This window comes from Triticum dicoccoides, chromosome 3A (assembly GCF_002162155.2).
Source record: "Triticum dicoccoides isolate Atlit2015 ecotype Zavitan chromosome 3A, WEW_v2.0, whole genome shotgun sequence".
Classification (NCBI taxonomy): Eukaryota; Viridiplantae; Streptophyta; class Magnoliopsida; order Poales; family Poaceae; genus Triticum; species Triticum dicoccoides.
In genome coordinates, this window is record NC_041384.1 from 571286771 (window position 1) to 571301624 (window position 14854).

The following is a 14854-nucleotide window of genomic DNA, read 5'->3' on the forward strand; positions in this document are numbered from 1 at the left end:
CAGTCGACTGAAGTGTAGCTAAATCGGAGCAGCATCACAAGCAAGAGCAAGAGCGAGAGCAGCAGCGCGAGCAAGAGCAATAGCAAGAGCTGACCAGGAAGGGGACCGAGAGCAAGAGCAGAGCAGCAGCGCGAGTGAGAGCTAAAGCAGCAGCAGCTCCTACTGATGTGGACGTCGCCACCGAGGGAGCGACGTCGTGGAGGAAGTGGCCGGTGATGCCGCCGTGGATGGAGCCGTGCCGTGTCCGCTCGGGACCGAGCACCGGCAGCACCGTGAGATCGAATCAAGAAGAAAATGCGGCGATTAGTGTACAACCTCTTCGGTGGTGCCGATTAGGCCACAACTTCCGGTGGTGCAGGTGAAGACGGTTGTGTGGGAATGGAGGTGGCACGAAAGACGAGGGGAACATCGGGGCAGCTCCTTGGAGGTGGAGGACGGGGTGGCTGAACTGGCGGGACGATGAGATCGACGACGGATCCTCATCCGATACGGTGGATGAGGGACGTCGAGGTGTTGCTGTGGACGACGTCGTCGGGGAAGAGGCTCCGGCTGGGTGGCGGACGGAGCAGGGTGTGGGGTTTCGTCGCGGGTTTTCGCGGCTTCGATGTATGAATGGGTGGGCGGATGGGACGGCAATGGGGAACCATGGCTTAGAGACGCGCTTGTCCGAAATGTGGGGTATGTTATGAAAGTACCCCCACCGATTTGAGGCGGTTCTTTCGGTTCAGGGGTACCATGGGCATTTTGCGTGTCGGGATTTCACAGGAGGTGGGAGTTTTCGCGCACGTTGTAATTTTGGAATAAAAAGGCGCGGGTTGAGATGTAGGGAGTTGTCGGAGCACAACGAGACAAAGATATATCTTAAATATTTCGGGCTAACAAGGCACGGGTTGAAGAGGCGGGAGTTTCGCAGCACGATAGACAGAGACACTAGCTTGAATTTTCGGCATAACAAGGCACGGCTTGAAATTTCGGAAGAATAAGCTTAACGTGTACCCAAAAAAAGACAATTTGCACCTCAACACGCACAACACACACACACAAACACCATTTAGACTAGAGTAAGGTACACGTGCATTGCACGCATGAGATTTGGCAACCAAATTATGAATAAGTACCACATTATAGCATGCAAGCTTTGATTCATATATGCATGATGTAGATGTTTGTTTAATTCTTATAGTTCATTTCATTCAAAATCATCTAGTTTTTATAAGAAAGCTAATCTATTTTAAGATTCATGGAATTGTGCGTCATAAAACATAAAGTAAAAACAAATAATGGCAAATCATGTAGAAAAACATTTGGGCAAATCTAATACGAAAGATTCTAGAACAAATAAGAAGTGCTTGTGTTTTGACTTTTGTGCATTATGCTTAAGTTCAACCATGGAGTCTTCTATATTATAGATGTGGCGAGATCTGGTGGAATCTAGATGATATCCAATGGCCAGTAGTGCTCAAATTTGCCATCTTTGGACCATCGGATTCGCCTCATCCAACCACCATCTTTAAAAGTTAAAGTTACCTGCACACAATAAAAAAATATAATATAATATATATAGGGGTATAGATATAGATATGTGATGCGAAAGCCGCCCATCATCTCCAATTAGAATAGTGTGTCCATGCACGGATGCGACATGTCCAAATGATGTCTGCCATCGGTATCTCAAATTCAAATCAGTCTCACCTTGTTCAATGTGTATACATTACAACATGCTCGTTTCCAAACCACACCGCGCAGATCTCTGTTATATTCATGCATGCATGGGTTTCAAACATCAGGATCTCTTATTCAAATATTTGAATTCAACTTTACATTGATTGTGACCTCACCTATTCTTTTACACCCACATAGTAGTCTTCTCTTTATAATTGTACCACTAACTTTCTCTCGTGCATGCATGCACACACACTACCAGTCGGCATTATCCATCGCACGCATGCAATCTTTTTCTTCAGGTCGGTCTCCCATGAAGGCACACACCCACACACATCCCCCTCTCCATCATATCGGGCATTCTTTATCTCTCACGTGTGCATGTGCAACGATCGATGTTCCTCTATGTATGTGTGTATATAGCTAGGTCTTCCATAGTTTTCCACACAAACCGATCAATCGATATATCCAGTGAGGTCTCACCCTCTTTCCCACGTCCACATCGATCAATCTATACCTATATCCAGTGAGGTCTCACCCTCTTTCCCACGTCCACATCGATCAATCTATACCTCTCTATATAGGATTAACATATATAGCTAATACACCCACATTAATTATATATTCAACGCCCCCCTCTCATCATCCATGCCTTCCGCTTCATCTCTTAGACGCGTGCACAATGGCGAAGATAGGGGGCTGTAAGGGCCCTGCCCCCTCCCCCCTAACATCACTATATATCGAGGCTAATATGAATGTGATCATTAGACAATTGCTGCTAAAAATGGTTTAAGTTCATGAATTGACCCTCCTCATAAAGGATTAGCAATGCTTGGCCCCCTAGCTCATTTATTTTTCATGGCTCCGCCACTGCGCGCAATAGCACACGTGTTCGCCCCCTCTCTCTAAATATCGATCTCGCACTTGTGCATTCCTTCATAGTCTCCCTCCACTCGGCCCCTCGCACCATATTCTAGCCCCCACCGGATTTTGCCACATGTACAATCTAGCAGACTCCATGGTTGAACTTAAGAATAATGCACAAACCTCAAAACAACAGTGGTTTTCATTTGTTCTAGAACCTTCCATATCATAAATGCCCAAACTTTTTTCTATTTGAATTGCCATTATTTGTTTTTACTTTATGCTTTACAACGCACAATTCCATGAATCATAAAATAGATTAAGGGCTTCTTCGATTCAAAGGATTCTCAAAGGAATTTTCGAGGATTCTAATCATTAGGAATTTTTCCTATCTTGGTTGTTTGATTCGTAGGATTGTAAACCATAGGAATTTTTCCATATGATTCATTTGCACTATATTTCATAGGAAACATCACATCCACTCAAACCTCTTTGAAAGAATTCTGCATTTTTTCTATGCACAATCAAACACTCGTACAATCCTATAGGATTCAAGACGACATTCCACTATAATCCCATGTTTTTCCTATTCCCACGTTCTTAGCTTTTTTATAAAAACTAATTGATTTTGAATGAGATGAACTGTAAGAATTAAACGAAGGGCTACATCAGGCATATATGACTTAGAGCTTACATGCTATAGTGTGGTATTTATTCATAATTTGGTTGCAAAATCTGATGCGTGCAATGCATGTGTACCTTACTAGTACTTCGAGTATGTGCAAAACACGTAAATTAGAATACCAATGGCACGCTACACAATGTCTCTCTTACAGTTCATGAAGCCATGTGGCACATGTGGAGGCATTGTCGCGACCTCCTTGCGTGGATTGATCACAGTGACCTGCTGCTGGTTCCAGAAGAATGTACTCGTCCTCCCTGAGCCATACTGGCGGTACATGCACGAAGCGAAGATGTGCACGCACGCCACGCACGCACTCATTCCCTCGCACGCACACGCGGCTACATGGGCGGATGCAATTTTGTACCAAGATCCACCCCATGTGATAATTTGACGCGTGTAAAGTCGTTCACTTCATTGATGGTCAATTAATAAAATGCATGCAAATTGAGTGGACGTGAGGGCGGAAGAAAGACATTATTACTCCACTGCGCGCATGCGAGTAGTTAAATCGTGGGTTGCAAGTAGTACTTCCATTGGTCTCCTTCGTATTTTGTGCCAATTTTTGACAGTAACATAATATTTACGCATTTGAGCAGTGTAGTACTTGAAATTTATGTTCCACTAAACTCATCAGGAGCCGTTTTGGGCCTCGAAACCAAAACCATCAATTAATCTTTACATTGTTCCCATCACATTCGAAAGCCTGCTCACACCTACTAGTACGTACCAAACCTGAACATGTTCCCACTATGCAGGTATTAGTACTAGTGCTAGTACTTAGGTTATAAAAAGGGGAACTACCTAACCAAAAATTACTCTACCTTTCCTCCTCATAAGTGCTTCTTCTTCGTTCGTTGTTGCCATGGCCGGTGAGCAGAGCTCTAGGTCGAGAACTACTCGTAACAAGGGAGTGACAACCAAGGCTGCGGAAAAAAAGAGAGGGCTCGCCGCCACGCAGAGACCTTGAAAAATCTCTCACGGGCAGGCGATGGCTCCCATGAGCGCCCTAGTCGCGGAGGCGAACATGCCGAGCCGGCGGAGCTGGAGTCGTTATCCTTGACGGCATGCCCGATCAGCTCAATAAGCACCGCAATAAGCAGAAGGAGTTCATCCAAGGCTCGATGGAGTTGCTGAAGGAGAGCCTCGACGACATGCCCGCTGAGCTCAATCAGCAGGGGTAGTTGACCGCCGGCTTGGTGATGCTGCTGAAGAAGAGCATTGCCTCGAAGAAGAAGGCGACCGGCGAAATCCTGCGACTTCAGGAGGACAAGGCGAAGCTCTGCCACGAGATCGACCTATTGAAACAGAAGAACGCCGGCTAGAAGAAGCTGCATGAGAGTAGTAGTTCCTCGATGAAGATGCTGCAGGCCCTCGTCATGGAACAGAAGGAGGAGTTGGCGAAGCTCCGCATCAAGCACTCGGCTGCTGTCAAGGTATGTAATGCGGCCGTGGAACAGATGATGAAGGCTCGCGTCGAGAAATCCCGCGTCATGGACAAAATGAAGAAGATGGTGGAGGAGACGTGCAAGGAGATGGAGGTCGTGGAGGCAATGAAGAAGCAGTCACGACTCCACGGTGAATTAGATCATTTGGGGTGATAATCTTCCTTCTTCTTTTGCTCCTGTGTTTCATCTTTTGCTTCGGGTGTTTCGCCACACGTGTCACGTTCTCTGCGAGGCATGAATAGAACAATGGTTTTTTAGGGAATGAATAGAACAATGCTAACAATGAGATGACTAGCAAATTAGATCATTTTTATCGCCATATGGCACTGGGCTGCCATGTTTCATGCTCCTCCATCGCAGTACTACTCCAGTGGAAAACTTGAGTATACCGCACGGTTCTTTGCTCCTCCTCGATCAGGTCGTCGGCGCATTTATACGAGCAGTCAAATCACAAGGCCCCGCCTTCCAGCAGTAATGAGCCGTCAAATCACAAAGGCCCTCGCCTCTCGTGAAATCGACCATGCTAGACTGCCCCCCTCTAGCCTTTTAAAAAATGTATACTTTTTTACAACAGTAGTATCGATGGATTGCGCCATGGAGCAAAACTTGAAATTAAAAAAAAGGTGGTACATATAGAGAGCGCTCGTCGCCAAATTATGCATATAGTACTATTAAAAAGGCTAGTCACAATAATGATGTCCAGCACAACCCACCCCTTAAATAAAACTAAGAGGGTGCTTGGATACGTTTTAGTCCCATGACTAAAAGTAGTGGGACTAAAACATGCTAGCCTCACCCATGCTTGGATCCAAATACTAAAAAGGCTAAAATCAAGTAATGAGCATTTATTATCCTCCAAACCCTCCAATCCAGAACTCGCCTATGTTAAAGGAGAGGAGTTAAATGAGTAGAGAGAGGACTAATACACATTTTAGTAGGGGTACCCCTGACTAAAAAAATTTAGTCTCAAGACTAGTTTTAGCCCCTCTTTAGTCAGGGGTGCTTGGAACTTTAGCCTCTTAAAGAGACTATTTTTAGTCAGACTAAAATAACTCCCTTGGATCCAAGCACCCTCTAAGCATCCTGGAATTCTTTGACAAAACTAAGCACCCTGAAATTCTTTGACAACTAAACTGCTGGCTATATGATGTTGGCCATATATATTGTACGTATATAATGTGAAGAAACGAGTGGTAGTACTATACCAACTAAAAGATGAAATGTAAGAAATACTAGTATGTACGTACTGAAGAGTTAAAGTAACGAGAAGAAACATAACATAGTTCTGCTGGGGGCTCAGCACAACACACCCCTCAAATTAAATTAAGCACACATGAAATTAAACTTTGCAACTATTCCGGTAGACACTGCATTAGAACCACCATGAGCAACGACACTGCCACCTTACTCGGAGTCCTCGTCCACGTCCTCGACTTCGTCCTTGTCCCTCTTGCTCTTGGCCGATACTTCTTTGCTTGAACCGCACACTTGGCTGTTGCTCTTCATCCAACCCTTGTAGATATTGAAGCAAAGGTAGCCATCCATTGCAGCGTAGTGGATGTGGTCTATATCTAGTACATTCCGCTGCCATGCATGACGATGAAACGTGTATGGAGGTTTCTCCAGTTTACCGTACGAAGGATGAACCATGGCTCCTTCCAGGGTCAGCATTGAAGGCTGACGAGAGGACACCACCGATTCTTCTGGAGGTCAAAGGTGTTGCCTACAACGTGGCCTATCCGACACATGACTTCTTTGTCGTTACCAAAGTCTATGATAACGAATTTGACTAGGTTGCTCTGGAGGAAGTTCTTAAAATCCTAGCACTCAACGTCGGCATGGCATATGTGGTAGACCAAGCATAAGTCATGCACGCAAACCTGGATCATGGCGGGCTTCTTCCTCTCTTCGTCCTTTAGATCCTTATCTGGTCCCAGGACTGTGGTGTACTCAATATCTAGCCCAGTGACCCACTCATCATCTGAGTCTTCGAACATGCGTCTGAAGCGAGAAAGGCATCCTTTCACTGTCACGGAAGAACGGGTGTAGATGACGTCGAACTCATCGCCGGTGATGGTTCTAACCTTGTACTCACCGCCGATCGTGGAAATTTGGGACGCCATGGATTTGGGAGGAGGGTTAGGATTAGTGGAACTGCCGTAATGTGAATGGACGGGATGACTAGGAGCGAACCGCCATAGTATTGAAGCACGTGCGAGGACGAGTAGGAGCGAACTGCCAGCGTGCGAACGGCAGGGTAGTGGCTTTCCATTCTCCCATGATACGGGCTTCCGAGAGCCCTTGGATCTGAGGTCGAACGATTGCATGGCGTGATTCTAGACCTATGGGTGAATCTTGGAGGGTTATTCTGCAAATTTTCCGCAACTTAGCATGCGACCGTTTGATCTCAGATCCAAGGGCTGCCAGTAGCCCGTATCATGGTCGCGCCTACCACGACCGTCGCGTCACTCACGCGGTCGCGCCCTTGGAGATTTAACACAGTGCGTTAGTCTATCTGATGTTGGCATGTCATACATAGTCATCACTTAGTCACTCATACTACAACAAGGTTGGCTATAAGTGTATTTTTTTAACTCCTCTCTACCTCTTTCTTTGTAATGGAGGTGGCCAAGAATTGGGAGACTCACGCCGGTCGTAGCGCCACAATTAAAATGATAATGTCAAGTCAAATCATGGGGCCCCACCTGTCCAGCAGTAACTCGCCGTCAAATCACACAACCCTACGTTTGCAGCAGCCTACTCCCTCGTCTTCTCGCGTCTCTGTCGAACCGACTAGGCGGAACTGCCCCGCCGCCTACCGCGCAGGAAAAGCCCCGCCCTCGACTTTTAAATAGTATACAGTATACTAATTTTGTATCCATGGATTGCACCCGTGCCATGGAGCAAAGCGTCTAGAAAACGGCGGTACACATGTATGGAGTATACAGCATGCCCGCCGCGTTCGCGTCGCACCCCAGACGGTCGGTCGGTCTGGCACGCTGCTCTCCGAATGGAACGCGCGTCATATTGCGTTTGCACACACATGTGGGATGTCAATTGAGAACCGACCATAGGCACACTTGTAACACCCCAAAGATTTTAACCATGATTTGTTTATTAAAATTTTGCTAAGAAATTAAATTTTCATTTTTTTGTGGAATTATCTTTGATTTCAGAAACACTCTTTTCCTTGATATTGTGGAGTGTTAACCCCAAGTGAAAACCTTTCAAAAATATTGTTGGACTTGTTTACCCTCTCAAGAAAAACATTTCTTTTATCAGTGGATTTATTTGCATAATTATTTTCCCTGAGCTTTATCTCTTTAGAAATGATTTTTCATAAGTTTTGGAGCCTCTTTTGCACTACAACCCTTTGGTAAAATTAGTTATAAGTTTCACCAAAATTTGGAGATGTCATGGGATGATCCCACATCACTTTTATGCAAAAATCTCTTTTAGTCATTTCGAAATTTTGAGCTCTACCCCAAATTTTCAAATCTGATCCATTTTGTAAAATTGCACTACAACCTAGTTAAATATTTCTTTAAAGCTTCCACCAAAATTAGGGGATGTTAGTAGTAGTGTATAATTCAACTTTATGCAAAAACCCATTAATGTTCTTTGAAAATTTTGAGCAAAACATCCTCTTTTGCTCTCTGGTCCAGTTTGGCATTTTCTACTGCAACCCTAGTTTATTTTGCTCTAGTGCCCATGAGCTTTTTCCTGCTTATAGTCCACCCTACCAAACCCTTAAGTCCAGGAGATTGGACTCATTGGAGTATTTTTGGTCCATGCAATAATGCCCTTTTCATTCTGGCCAGATTTGGTTTTCTCAAAAACTTGTACTAACAAGTTTTTGTTCTTGACAAACTAACCTTGCCACCCTCTTTGTCATCTAAAGAGACTATGATATAGAGTTTTTGGCCACCCCAAGAGATGCTTAGATGGCCATAGCTTTCTGTCAAGCATCTTGTCTGCATGGTCAGATTTGACATGGTTTTTAGTTTGCACATTGGACCTACTTGCTTTGCCTAACCAGCATGTCCACTAAGCTCCTAGCTACCTCTAACCTAGATCTGTTAATCCCCAGCCCCATCCAAGCCTCCTGGCATGCCTTGGCATTTTGCTGAACACGTAGCATGCGTGCTCTGGGCGCGCCCAGAGCGAACGTTTTGCACGCGCGCGCAGCCGAGCCGCCGCGTCGTGCCCTTGGCCTTTGCTCGCCCACCGTGCCGCGCCCCGGCCTCGCCCGCTCACCGGAACCCTCCAGGCCGCCCCTGGAGCCCCACAACGCCGCCGTTAGGTCGGCCATGGCAGCTAGAGGCCGGCCACAACAGTCTCCTGCCATGGACGGCGCCGCCCGAGCCACTCTCGCTCGCCAGCTTGCCCCTGAAGCAGTGACTGTTCGTCTGCTAGCCTCTGCCGCCATCCCCAGCCTCGACACGTCGCGCTGCAAGCTACAGAACGGCGGTTCGCCGTTCCTATCCACTGCCGCCGTCGATCCTATCCACGGCCGTCGTGGAACCAACCTAGTCACACTATAAAAAGGAGCCCCGAGCTCGTCCAGACCCCCAGGCAGCCTCAAGCCATCTCACTAGCGCCCCCATAGCCAGCCATCGACGGAGGGAGGCCGTATTCCTCATCTCCGGCCAGCTCGGCCGCCGCCATGCTCCGGTCCAATTCGTCGCAAGCAGGACCTCCCCCGTCCACCCAGTGCTCCCATCCTCTTCCCCTTGATCTTGCGGAGCCAACCCACCCCTCAGCTTCGACCGGGAACCACCGTAGCCCAAACCCCCAAATCCTCCCGAAGTCACCTCCGCCGCGGAGCTCGCCGCCGGCGACTCCCTCCACCCCTGCCAACCTAGCAACCACTGGGAGGACCGCCCGGGACTGGCGGATCCATCCCTGCCCTCGGAGCCCCGTGAGAAGCCACCAATCGCCGGTGTTGATCGCCGGAGCTCCGCCTCCTCTCGGACAGAGGAGGAAGAAAACGCGGGCGACTGGTCAAACCTGACCAGTGGGCCCAAGGGACCCACTGGCAGTGACCCAACAACGGTCTGCGCTGTTTTTAAGTGAAATCATAAAACCCATAGTACGTCTTCCCTGCCCCGAAAACGTATTTTCATTCGAACAGTTTTCTTTTTCTGTTTTAATTAAAAACAGAGTTTTGACTGAACTTTGACTGGCTATAACTTTTTAAATATAAGTCCAGTTGACTTGATTCTTTTTCTATTGTTTCTCAAATTTTGTCTAGTTTATTTTCGTATTTATTTGAAAATTTTCCAAGCAACTTTTTTGTATGGTTTTGAAACTATGTGTTAATTCGAAATTTCTTAAATAGGATTTTTGGAGAGAGAAGGCAACTTTCAAAAATTGCACCCCCCACTTGCATACTCTTGAAGGCAAGCATTCTGAACCCTGGCATAATATTGTTGTGTGTTGTTTGATACGGTACAACACCATCTTGACACGAAGTATTCGTGATTTTATGTGACGATATGATCATACTCATGAGTGCGCAAATGAAGATTTCTTGTGATAGTAATCACCCCCTTATGCGTTTCATGCCCACCGAAAGGAATCCGGGAAAGCCTCTGTCTTGGGTAGACATGAGCTTGTCCCTAGTTCTTCATCGAGACGGTTATGTCCGGTAAGGCATGGTGGGGTACGATGAGCGGTGATTCTGTCTGATTGGTATGAAATATACTTCTTATGCTTACCATGCAGGTAATGCGTTAACCTCCTGAGTCGACCATAGATCGAGTCTTGTTCCAGTAACTCCCATACTTGTCTTGTACTACCACTTGTCCCTGACATAGGTAGGGTACGGTTCAGTCAGTTGTCAACCTCTTCCTAGCACACACTGTACAGAGAGGCCATGGTGGAAGATACTGGTTGCATCCGGTAGGCATGCCACCTGGTCCGGGGGCATGGGTGTTTTGGTTGGAGCCGAAGGGGGTAGCTCCCCTAGTTTGCGCGCGTTATAAATTTTGTGATCCCATGCTAGTCGAGGTTGTAGCCTCCCCACTTAGAGTTTCGCTTAACGGGTGTTGTGGGTGATTCCAGACACCGGTAAGTTAGGCTGGTGTGTGCAGTCAGGTGTGTTTTCAATTAAAAGACCGTAGACGGAATTAGTCCCGACGGACTAAAGGAATCCGTTACTCGTGGGTAAAGAGTACACCCTCTACAGAGATTATATCTATTCGAATAGCCGTGTCCATGGTTAAGGACTACAGTCTGGGATGGGTCAAGTGTCGGTCTTAGTGTCGGTCTTCGGAGGAACAATTGCTAAACCAGAACATGGATCATGACTTATGACTCGTGATGACTATGATTATTATTATTATGAACTAACCATTTACATTATTTGAATTATTGAGCATCCCTGGGATGGTTCTACCTCCTAGATGTTCACTGTGATTACTCTCATATAAGCCCTTTATGTGGTGTCGCGGAGACGCTCGACTGTGGCATGCTTGTTATTCATTTAATTTATAAGCCCTTTATGTGGTCTCGCTGAGACGCCCGACTATGGCATGCTTGTTATTTACTTACTCTATAAGCCCTTTATGTGGTGTCGCATAGATGCCCGACCGTGGCATGTTTGCCGCTTATTTCCTTTATAAGCCCTTTATGTGACACCGCTCAGATGCCCGACTGAGGCATGCTTTATATTATTAACCTTTCGAGGCGTCGCTTCCGACACCCGATCAGTGCATTCTTTTTTCTACTCCCTTATTACATATTCATGTTGTATGTGATTAACCTGCTTGCGTGCATCCTGGATGTTTATTTTGTGACTGACGTGAGATCATAGAATAATTCAGAGCATGATTATCATTTGTTATATTATACCTGTGTTCATAATGTTTGCGAGTAAATTCAAAAGTACTCACTGGCTTGTCCCTGGCTATTGTCTTGGCCAGATTTCTTGCGTGGAGAGGAGCGTCGTGATGACAACCCCATAACTTATGCAATGGTGATAGCAGCCTCGTGAAGATAGGAGTTATCCAGGTCAGCTGTTCCTGTGGGAAATGGAGTCCCATAGACGGTGATGATCCGCAAACCGCTTCCGCCATCAACCACTAGAAACCATTTGTTGTACTAATAGGCCAGAATGGTCTTGTACTACTCATTTTGTATTTTTCCTGGAGTTTCTGTATCAAGTTGGTGTCTCATCAGCTAATAGTAATCCTGGGGCTGGTGAGCATAAGGGCCATTTTCTGGGAAATTAATATCCCGAAAAATCTGGTCCTGACAATACTCCCCGGCCCCGCAAGTCGGGTGACTTAATAGAAGAGGGAGATGAGCAATAGTACTAGAGAAGTGCTGTACTACGTTGGTGCCTGGACGATCCCTGCAAGACACGGAAGATCAGTTCGTCCATGCATGTGACCAGACTCCAGCAGACACGCCAGGATTGGCTATCGTCTACATATCGTGCATGCTGTTTGTACCTGGCTGTAGTTGTGGTGAGAAATCTAAAAAAAGGTTTCTTGTCATCTCGCAAAATTAGGTGTCATGTGCTTCGGATCACTGCGAGGGTTAAACAGCGACAACTGAGTTGGGCTAGTCATTGGGGGCACATGCACGAACAGTGACTACTCGGCTGCCATCTAGGTCAAGCCGGCTATGTTAATTAGGACATCTATTGACGGACCCCTTTTCTATGAGTTTATCTTTAATTTGAGCTTTGTTCCTCGTCTAGTTTGTCCGTTGGGATTCATGTTGTCTCCTTTGGGCACTGAGGTTATGATTTCTTGTCATGTGGCATTTTTTCGTGTTATATGTTATAATCCGGTGCTTCAGATCAAAATGACGACAACTGCGCCTCCGGGCCACATGCATGAGGAGGTGGTTTTGCAATGGAGAAGATCATAAGAGGGAGAGGCGAGACGGTGGTTTTGGAATGGAGATGATGGAGAGGAGAGGAGGTGGTTTTGCAATGGAGAAGATCAAAATAGGGAGAGGCGAGACGGTGGTTTTGGAATGGAGATGATCGAGAGGAGAGGAGGTGGTTTGCAATGGAGAAGAGGGATAGGAGCATGCAGGAGCGATTTATGATTGGACAAGAGGGCCAGCGCGCTGTGACTGGATCAAAATCAAAATCAATTTACCCTTCAATTAAGAAAGCGACCCCACATTAACTAGTCTCCCTTTTATTCTGGGTCATAATTGAGCATGATTTTCGCACATAAAATATATGTTATACGTTGCAAAAATAATATAATTTGAAAGTACATTCAGATACGAACCAAACGATACAATTTTTGGTGACATGCATTCACATTTTGCTTGTCAAATACACTACGTGGTCAAACTTTGACCTAGTATACGCAAAACAACAAAAAAAATACTTCCAAGACCAGCGCCGCTCTTCCGCTCTTCTCCTCTTAAACCACCGCCGCTCCTCTCCTGTTCCAATCTAAATGCAGCGCCGCTCCTCTCCTCTTGCATTTCAAAACCACCACCCCTCCTCTCCTGTTCCAGTCCAAAACCAGCATCGCTCCTCTCCCGTTCTAATGCAAAACCAGCGCTGCTCCTCTCCTCTTCCATTCAAAAACCACCGCCGACGAGTGAAGGTGTTGTGGAGAAGTAGATCAATGGAGAAGTACAACCAATACGTGAGGAGACGGCGACCCAGTGAAGCTAGCTAGGATGTTGGAGATACAGTCTTGGTTTGATAACAAGGACCAACTAGCGGTGACGGCAACATCCATGGCCAAATATCTACAACAGAGCGAAAAGGCGGCGATACTCCCGGAGGGAGTCGCGCTGGAGTACATAGAGCTGCTCCTCTGGGCCATGGAGCAAACAGATTCACCGAATCCGATCGTGAGGGAGCGGTGGTGGGAGTATCGATCCCAGATGGAGTATCCACCAGAGATTGAAGGATCGAGCATCTATAGGGTGCCGTTTCTGAGGGTGTCCTGCCAGAGCGAGCCGGTGGAGTCTTCGTCGACCGAACCCAACTACAAGAGGAGAAAAGCAGTTGGCCTGACGACGCTTCCCCGCCATCGTCTCCCTTGCCGTTCACATCGTCTCACAAGGCGGCTGTCTGCCACTGAGGAATAGGAGGGGGCTCCCCCCCAGCCCAATAGTCGGGCAGGTTGTGAATTGTCAGGAGGAGCTTAGGGTTGTCAGTATTTGCAAGTTGTGAATTGTGTTTTGTGTTGTGTATTTTGAGAGTACTTTCAGATATGAATGTATTTTGAATTTCAGATTTGCAGTATTGAGCATATGAAGTATTTTATGAATTCTAGAGATCTATTTTTAGCACTTAAAAATGTAGTTTCATAGGAGTATAAAAGTGCAGACAATGTGATTCTCAAAGAAGAAACTGCAAGTTTCAGTTTCAGATAAGAAACTGCAAGTTTAGTTTCAGATAAGAAACTACAACTTTCAGAGGCAGAGCATTTATATTAACACAGCCTTTTCAAACAGGGTTAACATCATGTTGGAAGTTTTATTCATGGTCGAAAATGGAACTACCAGCCAGTTAACATCATGCTGATCAACATTCATGCATAGCACATCTTCATATGATGCATAGTCAAAATGCCCACACAATGTCGAGTGTGCGAAACACAGAGAAAATGAGGGACAAAGTTTTGGCAAGTGTTGGACGTGGTTTTGGGCTGCCCCGTCTAGGCTTTCATTTTTAACATGCGCAGCCCACGACATGGGAGGTCCATAGGCCTGTTTGTATTTTCTTAGGGCCGTCATGTATCGACCGGCCTATGGACCTCCCATCCGAGGCTTTATTTTTGGCAGCCCAATTTATGTATTTTTTGAAGAAAACGCAGAGGTGTGTTCTATTTTTCTATATAAGAATAGGAACGCCAGGTCCAACTTATGTTTCCCTTCTAACTATATTATATATATTTAAATTATTTTATATGTTATTATATATTATTTTTATTGTCATCATATATTTAACAGATACTTACATATGTAAGAAAACAATATCCCACATCTTATTAACTTATAAAAATAATTTCTTAACAAATAAAATCCTGGATTGTTTTGGCACGAAAATCCTAGTGATTGTGTACAAAAGCTTGGTGAGATTTAAGGACGAATGTAATAATATCACTTATTATTTAAATATATTTATAACAAAATGCTCAGCCCCTTTTTATTTTTTGATAGCATTGCGGGCCCAATCCAACATTATAATTAGAATCAGCCTAGCAAA